This window comes from Sciurus carolinensis, assembly GCF_902686445.1.
Source record: "Sciurus carolinensis chromosome 14 unlocalized genomic scaffold, mSciCar1.2 scaffold_115_arrow_ctg1, whole genome shotgun sequence".
Taxonomy (NCBI): Eukaryota; Metazoa; Chordata; class Mammalia; order Rodentia; family Sciuridae; genus Sciurus; species Sciurus carolinensis.
Window position 1 is genome coordinate 741480 of NW_025920107.1, and position 12353 is coordinate 753832.

The 12353-nt window shown below is 40.2% G+C and overlaps 1 pseudogene; it reads right to left on the bottom strand.

The window, feature by feature from the left end:
• Positions 1 to 1334: 1334 nt before the first annotated feature.
• Positions 1335 to 6943, bottom strand: LOC124973269 (PRELI domain containing protein 3B-like; annotated as a pseudogene).
• Positions 6944 to 12353: the final 5410 nt, after the last annotated feature.

The following is a 12353-nucleotide window of genomic DNA, read 5'->3' on the forward strand; positions in this document are numbered from 1 at the left end:
CCCCAGCCCTATATTTTTAAATAAAGTACATTTTTTGGATTGTTTTTCACATCACAACCACTCTGGAAAAATAAATAAGGATACCTCATAATTAAAACCTGCAGTGGACAGATTGAGACAAACATCATTACCCTATGTACATGTATGATTACACAAATGGTATGAGTCTACTTTCATGTACAACCAGAGAAATAAATTGTACCCCAGTTTTTAATAATGAATCAAAAAAAAAAAAAGACCTGCAGTTAACTTCACTCAGTGGTTAATTTGGGCCACTCCACACTCTCCAGTATTCATTTTTTTCTCCCAAAATGAACCCACAACTTCAAACTGGAACCATATAATGTAAAACTTTACATACTTGGGATTTACGGTTCACATGAAGACATTATCTGAGCAATTTTAAATGATGTAAGGCTGTCCATGTAAAAAGATGTTTTGTACTCACAATTACCTCAATAAGTATTTATATTCAAATAACCTGACATATCATACCTTAGCAATTTCAAAACCATTATTTCAACAATGGTCATTTATAAGTTAGGCAAATGTGAAATTTTAAAAGAGCTGAAAAGCTGTTCTGTTTCAGTGTTATAAGAGTGCTGCAGAACTCAGGTAGTGATTTTTTTTTTTTTTTTTTTTTTTTTTTTTTAGTTAACACAACCAGCCCAGAGTACTGCATGCTACATGTAATTCAAGGAAGGTAATACCTTTACTAAGTTACAAAACTTTGGCAAAGCAGTTCAGTAACATATTATTGTTACTGAATAATAATAACATATTATTTTTGTTGGAGTCATATTTTAGACTTAGTATTAATTTTCACTCCAAAATTATCATTAAGTTCCATATCAAAACAATGGTTTCTGGGATAGCAGGTTATTTTACACAGTTTAATGTATTTTAAAACTATATGATTTCTCCTTTTAGAGTGAGTTCCTTCATGCATGCTGTTCTATTCTGTCTTACCAAAGTGATCTTGCTTTGTTCTGAGGATGGTCCAGTGTCAGGTACAGTTCAAAAATCTGAAAAGTGTTAAAATTATGTTTTAAAGAGACTCAATGTCAATACCAATTTTCCCAAGTACTCTTTAAACAAATTGTTAAATTTTTACATAAATACTAGAATTTTAGAAATTAGTCATTTCAAGCTCACTAACCTCAGATGATTCCTTGGATTTTAGAAGACTTGTATCTTTATTTGGATATAAAGTCATATAACCTTACTCCAGATTATTTTTAAAATTCTACCTAAAATACAGTTGTAGTTTTTAATGACAAATAAGTACATTGTCTGCTTGGAGAGACCTAGGGACCTGAAACATACTGGCTTTTTCATTTCTCTACAAATGCTGCCACCACCATCAGTATTCTTATGCTTCTTCTTGCCAAAGCTGTAAACTCTTTGATCTCAGCATTTAATTTATATATTACCCATTCCATTGCTTCTTAGACTTTACCAGCATTGGAAGATATCATGCTTGCCATCAACCCTTCCAGGTAACTGCTAAGGCTGACTCCCTGCACAGAGATGATGGCTTCCTGAATCAGAACTGTCCTTTCAGCATATTAAGGATGTAAATTTTATATAAGTCTCTTGTCCCCTGAAATATTTGTAAAGGAATATTAGTAGTTTTAAGTTACAATGTTTTATCTACAGGATCAACTACAGAATATTCTTGCAGTTGTTTTGATTCTTGCTGCACCAATAAGAGACTTCAGGGAAGGAAGGAATTCCCCACTGTATGCTGAGAAGTCTGTGACTACACAGCTTTCTAGAGGGATCTATATGTCTGTTCAGCATATCAACTCCAACTACATTGAAGTTCATAGGGTTTGGATATTTCTGCATTGCAGCTGTTATAATTGTTTCCTATGGGTGGATGAAGACATGCTTCAAGGTCCAGAGCTTCCTGGTGCAGACAGCCCAAGCCCTGTACCAGCTCTACTGGGGCACAGTGAATCACCCAGGCACTGTCCCACCCGACATGCATCCAGTGGGCCATATAGTGTGCAGAAGCCATCAGGCCCCAAGAGAGAATATTCCAAAGTGAGATCCCTTAAATATTTGTATTTTCCTAGTTAAATGTTTCCTAGTATGTTGTGTTTATATAAATATTTAATAATTTAATAACTATAGTTTTATGTTTCTAAATACAAATTTTTTTAACATTGATCAGTACTGTATATGCTTATAATAAAACTTGTAAGCATAATTTATTATAAAAGGAAAAGTACCAAATTATTCATTATTTATATCTAGGGAGTTTTAAGGCTGAGTTCAGTAAGTTGTCATTATACAATAATTACAGAAGATACTCAATTGTTTTACCACTGAAAGACCTACCAGCAAACTTTGTATTAGGTAGGCATATAGATCTGTTATTTCTATTCTTACCATTCTTGCTGTAATGCACTACATTTAAAGCATTGGGGAACTCTGATGTTTCATATACAGTTTTCCCTTCATCCCTCCCCCTGCCCTGCAATATGTTGTTCATATGGTTTCAATGCTGCACAAATATGCATTTTCTCATGCCTGTTTGCTTTGAATGCTATATGCTGATTGGTAGCAAGTTGTTACTTTTGTTATCTGTATACAGTTGCTTGCTGTAAATTAGCAGATTCTGAAAGAACTTTCTTGCATGTCTAAAATAAAAGTATTTTATGTAAAAATGAATATAATGGCAACTATCAAAGTTTCATGTAGACTAGCTAAAAAGCAGGTTTTTCTGTTTCTGTCATTATTTTTCTCCCTCTTCTAATTTATGTGGAATACTTGAACATTTTATACTTTTGGTACAACTGAATCTGATAATATCTGAAACTCATTATTCTTCTGTCCAGCTCTGTGGTCCCAATCTAACATTTTTGATCTTATCCTTGGGAAATATTTAGCTAAACAGACAGCACTTATATATTTCACCCAGCAATGAACTCATACAGAAGAATGACTTATTCTATCCTCCCTAGGAAGCCACAGCCTTGCAGAGTATATAAGCAAACTGAGAATGACATCTACAGAATAGTATAATTAGTGCTATAAAGCTTATCTGCAGGGAGCAGTGAGAGAACACCATAGAAGCAGTTAGCTCCTTGAGAATTGCCATGGAGAAAAGGGAGTCACAAAACCAGTTTGATAGCAAAGAATGAAAATGTCTATACACATGCACAGGGAGATTGCTGGTAGAACTCCCTATCCCACATTTTTGAATGCTCCCTACATTATGAGAGAATAGGAAAGAAGAGTTCATAAACAAAACCCAGTTATTTTATTCAAGAGGATTAACTCATTAGGGTAAGATTCTCATATCCCAATTTTTTTCACGTCTTGCATTGTCTCCCACATGAGATTTTGGGAGACACGTCACATCTGAATCACAACAGTTTTACTAATTTACCTATCAATACTGTACAGAGGAACAGAGAAAGAACCTCAGCTCAATAGGGGATGGACAAACAGGGGTGTTGAGGGTAACTTTTGAACTGGATTCCAGAATCAGATGGTACCATTCTGTGAGATGTTATGTGAAGCAGATACATATGCCTTTAACAAATGTTGGGGTAAATTTGGCAAAAGCTGAGGCTCACTCCTGCTTCAGTCACAAATAAAGATATTTACACTCTTTGCCTCCTACTTAGGGGCTACAGAGACACAGAAAGACTTGGAATTTTATGTAAAAAGAAACATTATGATGCAGGCATGTCACCAATAGGCTCATCCTCTCACCGTGGAGTTATATCAAGGTGAAAGACAGGCTAAAAGGGAATAACAGGGAAGACCATGTTAGTCTTTAAATTATTCTCAGATACCTCTGCTGACCTCTGGTGTTTGCTGTCACTGAAATGTCTCCAGGATAATCCACCATGATATTAAGATGGAGTCTCTCTTGACCAGGGTTTTATTTGGTAGCATTTGGTCAATAACTGTCTCAAAAGAGACATATAATAAAACTCCCTGCAAGTCCTGCTAATCCAGACTCTGTGAGCAGTAGCATACTCCTGAGCAGACCTCATGTAGTCACAGAGACATCTGTGCAAACTCCACTGCAGGTGAGAACTTAGTTGTCTGCCTCAGTTTTCTGTCAGGGCAGTGCTCACATCAAGGGGACATTGGGCCTTTCTATGGACATTTTTAAGTATCAAAAATTGCAGGTGTCTGTGCTAGGTTATCTATTAGGCAGGGACCATGGATGTTACAAAACATATCATCATAAACAGGGAAGTCCCTCAACACAAAAAAGCATCTGGTCTCTCACATTAATCATGCTGAAGATCAGGAATCCTGGTATAGATCATCAATGCTAATCAGGAAGGCACTGGGTATTTTCTTGTTAATTATTTTGTCCCCAGTGCTTCCAGAACAGTGATTGCTTTATAGTAGGTGAGGAAGGGAAAAAAAGAAAAAAAGAAGGGGGAAAGGAAGACACATGGCATATTAAAACCTGGGGGCAAGGGAATTAATAATTTGGGCCTGATTCTTGTGCTACAGTCTCTCTGTCAATGAGTTTGGCCAGACTACCAAAAGTTTTCCAGTCCAAGTCCAGTTGTTGATGTGAAGCCAGATGCCTTTCCTTGAATATCAGGCAAGATTCCTTGTAAGTAGTAACCCCCTATTGAGAAAGTAGTATTTCCTCCTCTATCCCAAGCATGCACAATGAACCATTGAGCACTTCACCTGCATACACACACACATACACACACACACACACACACACAAAAATTAACATGCAGAGCCACTGTAATCCATTGCCCCACACTGAAGCTGGTGACCTGGGGAGTTCTCATGCCAACTGCAAAAAAACCTATTGACTTCTTCTTATCCCATACATTCAGAGTGGTCCACATGGTGCTTCATTTCCTTTTCAAAGTAGCAATTGAGAAAATATAAAATCCAGTGAGAAACAATATCTTGCAAATCCTGCTCACTGCCCTCTTCTCTCTGAGAAGTCTGTCCTTGTCCCAAGCATCCTGAGCTTGTTCCAGATTGAGAATAAAAGGACAGATTATTGATAAGTGTCTGCATTCTCTGCTCTGCTGGCCAAGCTTTATTTCAAACTGGAAGGTTCTCCATTAATATGAATGACTCCTCGTGTTCTGCAGTCACTCAGGAGTCTGGAGTCTGAAGCATATGATCTGAAAGACCATAAACACAGATCCTGGACTAAAGGCACCAGAGAGCAGGGTTGCTAGAACACCTGCACAGTTACATTTTCTTCCTTTCTGGGAATGGAAACTACTTCCTTTATCCTTGCCATTTATTGTTGGTACACTATATCTTTGACATTGGGGCATTTCTCACCCTGAAGGGCATGCCCTCCTATGCTGTTGTGTGTGTATGTGTGTGTGTGTGTGTGTTTGTGTGTTTGTGTGTGTGTGTGTGTGTGTGTGTGTGCACGCTTGTGTGTGTGTGCATTGGGGGTGGTTATTCAGATTGAACTCAGGAACATTCTACAATTCACCAACAACTGAACTAGATCCCTAGACCCTTTTTAAATTTTATTTTAAGGCAGGATCTCACAAAATGGCCCAGACTGGCCTCCTGCCTCAGTTCCTTGAGTCACTTGGATTACAGACATATGCCACTGCACCCAGGACATGCCTTCCTGGAGATACCTAATACCTAGAGAGTCAGCCATCTCTCCAGCATGTTTACCTTACACAAACCGATCCAGTTCCCACACCATCAATTCCCTCCCTATTGATCTTCTAACCTCTTATGCCACTATTTGATTGCCTTAATCATACCAAGCCCAGTCCCAGAGAACAAGGGATGGTCCTTGTCTACTAGAGCCCACTGAAATTATTGAAACATACTAATCTTAAGCTCGCTTATGCTGCCTCCTCTTTTCTTCCTGAACAAATAAAATAAAGTCTTTTTCCGTTCTACCTCACCTTCCACACTCTCTGCATCCTGACCAACCCTGGTGCTTCCCATATTGCCTGCCCAACTGTTTATGGCAACTGTAGAAGTCTTTGAGAGTCAAATCTGTTTCTGTGAGTCTTACCATACCAGATTAAAACAAACCTAAGGTACCCTTAAAAGAATGCCAAACTCGCAGAGCTTCTCAAAAGAGCCAGGGCAATTGCATCCATAGCCTGATTCCCTGGGTCTGGGTCATGGGAGCCCACCCAGTCCTCTCTATTCTGTTAGGCCTTCCCCATCTTTGTACTGAGGAACAGGAAAGGCTGCAAGAGACGCAAGGAGAGGAAGGTCGCTACACCTGGAAAGTGGGAATTGTGCAAGCACTATTTCTATTGCACATAATTTCTTTGATCATGGCTGCAAACTTGGGTCACAGAAGAGGCACAGGAGCAAACAAAAGCCCACAATAGTCTGTAATAGAACTAGACTTGGACTGGTGTTTAAAATACTAGTTTTCTTTCCATTTCCTCAGTTACCTTCCCAATGAACACTTTAAAGCATCATAAAGGGCAGGTCATTTTTTTTCCTGGGTATTCTTACAATCACATTAGACTTCCCAATGAGAAGAAAATGGCTTGCATTGACTTTATGACCTCTCCTCCTACTCACTGGTATTATCAGGGCCTGTGACCAAAGCTCTGCCACAACCAGGACTAAGAACTATGGGAACATGGTCAGCCTAATGTGCATGGGTACTAGGACCTGTAAAATTCTAAAGGATTTTCCTGCTGCACTATCAAGGTCATTGCTCCCTCCAGTCAATGCCTCTGGCTGCACATCACTTCCTGGACATGACAGTAAAATCGTCCTCAGCATACTGACAATATAGGGACTCTGATGGGGCTCAGAGAAGCCAGAAGTCTGACTGCAGAGTGCCCTTTGGTTTTTGCAGGAAAGTGCACTCTCACCATCTAGTGGTCTCAAGGGGAAACTGCAGGGATCTGCACACCAGGACCCAGGATCTTGCATACAGGAGAGATGTGGTCCTCTCAATCTTAGTCCTCCCAATCATGATCATGGCGCTGTGACATGGTTTTTAGAGCTTCTTAAACAACAGAGTAGTTAATGCTTCCACCTCTGGAAGAGAAGTAAAAGTCAAAATATTTACAATGTTTTGACTATTAATCTTAGATGTGGTTGTGGATTTTAAAGGGGACACTGCAACAGGATTCTCTGGACTCCTGGGTGCTAGGGAACAGCTTGTGCAGCCTTTTCTATCTCAGGGTCTGTCTACCTCGGCTGAAACTGATTAACACTGGAAGACTGTCTGCCTGCAGTGTCAGTCAGTGAGATCACCATAAAAAGGGTTTTTTCAAAGTGGTGAAAAAGATCATGTTTTTGGAAGAAAGACCAAAACACATGGTCAACTGAAACTGTATACCTGGAGAGATCATGAAACTTAGGATCCCTGCATCTGATAGTGTAGATCTGGGTTGTGGCTTGAAAATCTGCATTGCTATCAAGTTCTCTGGTAAAACTCAGTTGGTCTGAGACCCACTCTTAGAAACCCATTCAACCATAGTATAACTTCGGCAGAACTATTTCTTCTTAAATGATAGGGGACAGACAGATGTGATCACATGAATTTAAGAGAATAATTTTATAAAGTGGGCCCACTGTGCTGATTCCCACTTGCTTTCTTTTTCAAGAAGCATTTTACCTGCCAGGCCTAAGTGGACAGGATATGGCATATTCCTCAGGAAACTACCAGTTTTCTGCAGGAGAAATATAGTTCTGATATAATGTTGTTAAGGAAGGGAGATTTTAGTGACCCTTTTCACAGGCCAGATGCCAAAACTCATGATGATAAAGACAATTCCTTTTAATCATATATTCTGTAAGAATTTTTGGTTAAGAATTCAATGAGAAACTGTCAGCATGGGTGAAAGACCTAGGGTTCTTGTGGCAGTGGGGACTTGGCAGTCTGAAATCATTAAGCTGTTAGTCAAAAATCAAGATGTGGACATAGTTGGGACTATCAGGAAACTTCTCTAGGACTCTCTAATGAAACTAGAGTGCAGAAGAGGCACACAGTCTCTCTATTTTCTGAGAGGACTCACTCTCTTCCTCCAGAGTGTCCTTTTCCCTTGTCCTATCTCTTCAATAAACCCATTTCTATTACTCTGAGTGACACTTCTGAAGTCTCTCTGACTTGGTCACAAGAATCGGGGTTTGACGAAGAGCCTTTTTCCTGTCTCAATTTTCCAGAAGTCACAGTTCTGTAACATTAAACATGTGAAAATTCTCATGATCTGCATTGATCTTGCTCCAGTTACATTGTCAAGATTTCAGAGACCTCAGTCTACAGCTCTTTCAGGAAGAGTCAAAGGTAGAAAGTGTAAGAATAGAGGTAAACACTAGGAGTGTCTTTGCCCTTCTCACACTGTAGCAGATAGCTTTATCAGGAAATAAACCACATGACCTGATAGACTAATGATTCTATAGAAATAGAAATCATCTAAACAGCTCTACTCCATCCAGCTCTCATCCAGAGGACTTCAAGACTTTCCATCCTGTCAATAGGGATCAAACAGGATGCTGCATATAGATTAAATTTCATCATTTTCAGAAAGCAATATGGAATCACTATGTCTTAGAGGAGACAGGTTAGTGGCCTGAGTCCTTTTCTCTCACAGGTGGCTGCACTGCTCTCTGCTACTCAGTCCAGTTCCTCAACTGAGCTTCAGTCTGACCACCTCTGTTACCTCTTCAAATGCTAGTGGGGGTGGGCAGGAGGGGGTACTGCTTCTCAGCTGCCCAGATTCAGCACAACTACAACACAAGGAGAGCTGAGTAGGCATGAGAGACACAGGGAGGCTAAGGAGACAGAGGTTCAAACAATTCAAGGGCAGAGTTTACACTAAGGAAACAGGATTACAAGGAAGGCTGGTCTTATTGGATAACAATGGGAGGAATCAGAAATCCTTCCCCAATAAAAAAGTATTTTTTCTACCATCACTCTTTGGTTTTACTCCTTTGGTTAAGGTCTTTATATTTTACAGATTATTTTAATAATAGCTGAAAACTAGAAGGAACCCAAACATTGAAAAGAACAATATGTCTGGATATGGCTGTTCTGCAAGCTTTCATGCAGCCTTATGAATAATGGCCTAAAATATGGATGGTTTAAGTGATTCAGGTAATGTTCAAATGTAAAACAGCAATTGCATGTATGATGAAATTCATATTGTGCTCTCTGATGCTGTATTTCTTGAGCAAAATGTCTGAAGTATATACAAGTGTGGTGGTACTAGTGAAGCCAGAATTGGGGACAGGCAGTTAGTGTAGAAATAGGGGATCGGTCAGATCGAGGAAATGGAGGCTATGAAAGCCATCTGCCTCTGGAGTTGGAGACTGCCATGGGACAAGGGAATGTCAAGGACCTGCAGAACCCATTGATAACCAAATTTACCTGCCCTTGTCAGAGACTACAGGCAGAAAGATGCTGATTAATGCCCCCTGGGCCCTTACCTGCCTGAATCACTTTGCCCCTCCCCCTGCCCCACCCACTTTTCACTTTTCACTTTTTACATCTCACCTGCAAAGCCAGGCCTAATCCCGTAGGCAGGAAGGAGAGAGATAAGGGGGAGAGAATGGGAGAATAAAACCCATAAAAAAGGGCAAGATTTGTTCATCCCACGGATTCCAGCTTTGGGTCCCCTTCTTCCACCCAGGAGAAGTCATCTTTTACTTTTCTTTAATAAAGCTGCATTTCCACTCTACATTTGCCTCGGCATGCTTCTCTGGTGTTATACTTCAACACCTGAGGAAGCAGGACTCGTTACCGGTAAAGAGCGGTATCACTAGTGAGTTTGTGGGACAGGTGTAGAAATACAGAAAGATATAATCCAATTATATTCCCTGTCTCCACTCAGAGACTCATGAGAGGTGCCACACAAGAAGAATGGCACTGAATTTTGCAGAATTCAAGTCATCGTGAGGGGTTTTTTTAGTAAATATTTAGACTTGAAATTGACATTCAAATGGAACTGAATGTGTCAATGCTGCTTGGTCATTGAGCCCTGTGACCTCATTAAGTTTACAATCCAGGGTGAATATTCACAAGTGAACACTTTGCTTCTGGCTCCTCTAGCATTGTAATGGAACTCAAGGTCACCAGACCATGCTGCGAGCCACTTTTATAGTTCCCTTTCTGTCTTTCTCCTTCCTGCCTGCCCCACCCCACCCAGCAGGACCCACATGTTGATGTACTGTTTGTTAACACTAGAATAAAATTAGAGCCCTGGTCTCCTTACTGTCATTGCTTCTTGTTGGTGCTGCTACTTGCACTGGCCAGAAAATCCTAGGAGAGATTGGGTCCTGTCTTCCTTGGCTGATAGTCTGTGACAGCCTTCATCACAGCATCTGGCCCAATGTGTCTGAAAGGGATGACTGCATAAGACAAGTGTGTACTGACTTCAAGTTGTGACTACCAGAGGCCTGTGGTATGCCATGGCTGTGAGGATCTTGGGAATATTTATTACCAGTCTAAGCTTGACTTCAATAGGGAAATTGCCTTCAGAAAAATGGCCTTAGCTAGGGAAATGGCCTATCCCTCTCACCAAAACCTGAGGACCATGCCTAGATCCTGTTAGGCTACACTCCATGGGGAAAGGTGGAACTTTCAGTCCCAATATGTTGCATTTTCTGTCCTGCCCTTGATTACCTTCCCCCTTTTCATCCCACATCCATTTTAAACAACTGTTACTTGGCATCCATGGAGTTCTGGGAATGTGCCTGAAGTTTCTCAGTCAATCCTTCAAGAGAAATATTTTTCCCATTTTGTAAATGGAGCAAAACTGATCAGCAATATACCTTGGATGCTGTTATTGACAAGCAAAATTCAAAATTACTGAAAAGAAATGTGGAACCAAATTGCTATAATCACAGCCTGATTATGAAATGTGTTCAGGTACATTCCAATATGTCTGAATTTCTACCCCAATAGAGATATGCCAAAGGTGTCAGGGACTGAGAGGAAGGTAGATGTTCAGGATGCTACACAGAGAAGCAGAGAGAACTCTATTCCCATCTCCAATCATCCAAGGGAGTGATCCCAGGGAGCAAGGAATCTCAAGGCTTCCCACATTTATCTAGGGCAAAGAGAAGCAGTACACATTTTAGTGGAATAGGGAGTTTTTATTTATTTATTGGAATGTCTATCCAGTTATTTACAAAATTTGGAAAAACCTTCAATCAGCTTTCCTGGACTCACAATGAAAGCCAATTTTTTTTTTTCTTAAAGAGATCTTTGAGACCATCTTAACAATAAGTCTCTGTATTATGTGACTTTTTGCATCATTGAAGCTTAGGGAGCAAGACAGCACACACAGCTTCCTTTTGAAACAGGTCATCTCTATTTGCATGAAGACAAGCGGACTGGGGTGAGCAGTTTGTGGTGCTATTGTTTTTCCCTTGAGAAGCACAGAGTGTTCTGCTACAATTAAGGATAAACACTTGAGCAGGGACTTTGGCAGTTTTTCAGGAAGGCAGATGAGTCCCCACAGCCTGGGATCCTGGGAAAGCACCCAGGTTGACCTTGGTTTGTGCAAGGCTGCCATTATGTGGCCACTGCAGATATTTCTCACCAGCAAACTTATCAAGCTCAGGCACATGGTTTTTGTACACTGTTCTGAGCTCTCTTAACAGGCCCCTTCTGTAATTACTGTGGTTTTCTCCCTCCAGCCAGAATACAGGCTAAAGATATAGCTTGATCTCCATTTGAGGAAAATAAGGCATTCAAGTCCAAGTCTTCTCCAGGCCTACTTGAGCCTCCATCATAGTGGAGTCATACATTGATAAATTCCCAAGGGACTGAAAGGCCATTCCTGTATGTATAATTTTGGATTGATAAGAAGAAGACAAGTCAGCACCCCAAAAGACACTTTGGTGAGGTTTTATTATGGAAAGAGGTCCAGGTATTTAAAAGTTGAAGAAGTGACAATTTCTTAGCATTACAACCCAACAGAACTTAGAACTCTGGTAACCAGGCACCCACATTCTAGGAACAGTCCATTATTTAGCACATGTGAAGGAAGATGTGCAACACAGCAAGATGTTTTTCTAATGTATCCAAACCTTCCAAGGTTCTAGGCACAGAAAGGTCCAGAGTGGGAGTATTTTCTGATGTTGACTTAGACCTCAAAACAGACCCTTAAGACCACTTACCAGGAGGCACACAAAGGTAAAAGAGAGGAGCCTAGAGATTACCAATCAAGGCAAGTTCTCATCTGGGATTATATCTGAAATGTCCTTTGACCTTCCCTGTCTGTGTGTGTGTGTGGAGGGGAATTAGGGGATCTATAATAATAGGTGTAGATTATTCCATGTTGAAACTGTCACAGAACTTTCATGTTTGTACCACGGAATATGATGGGTAGGGTGGATATTTAAATATTGGATATTAGATTTTTCTACTCAAATTTTTA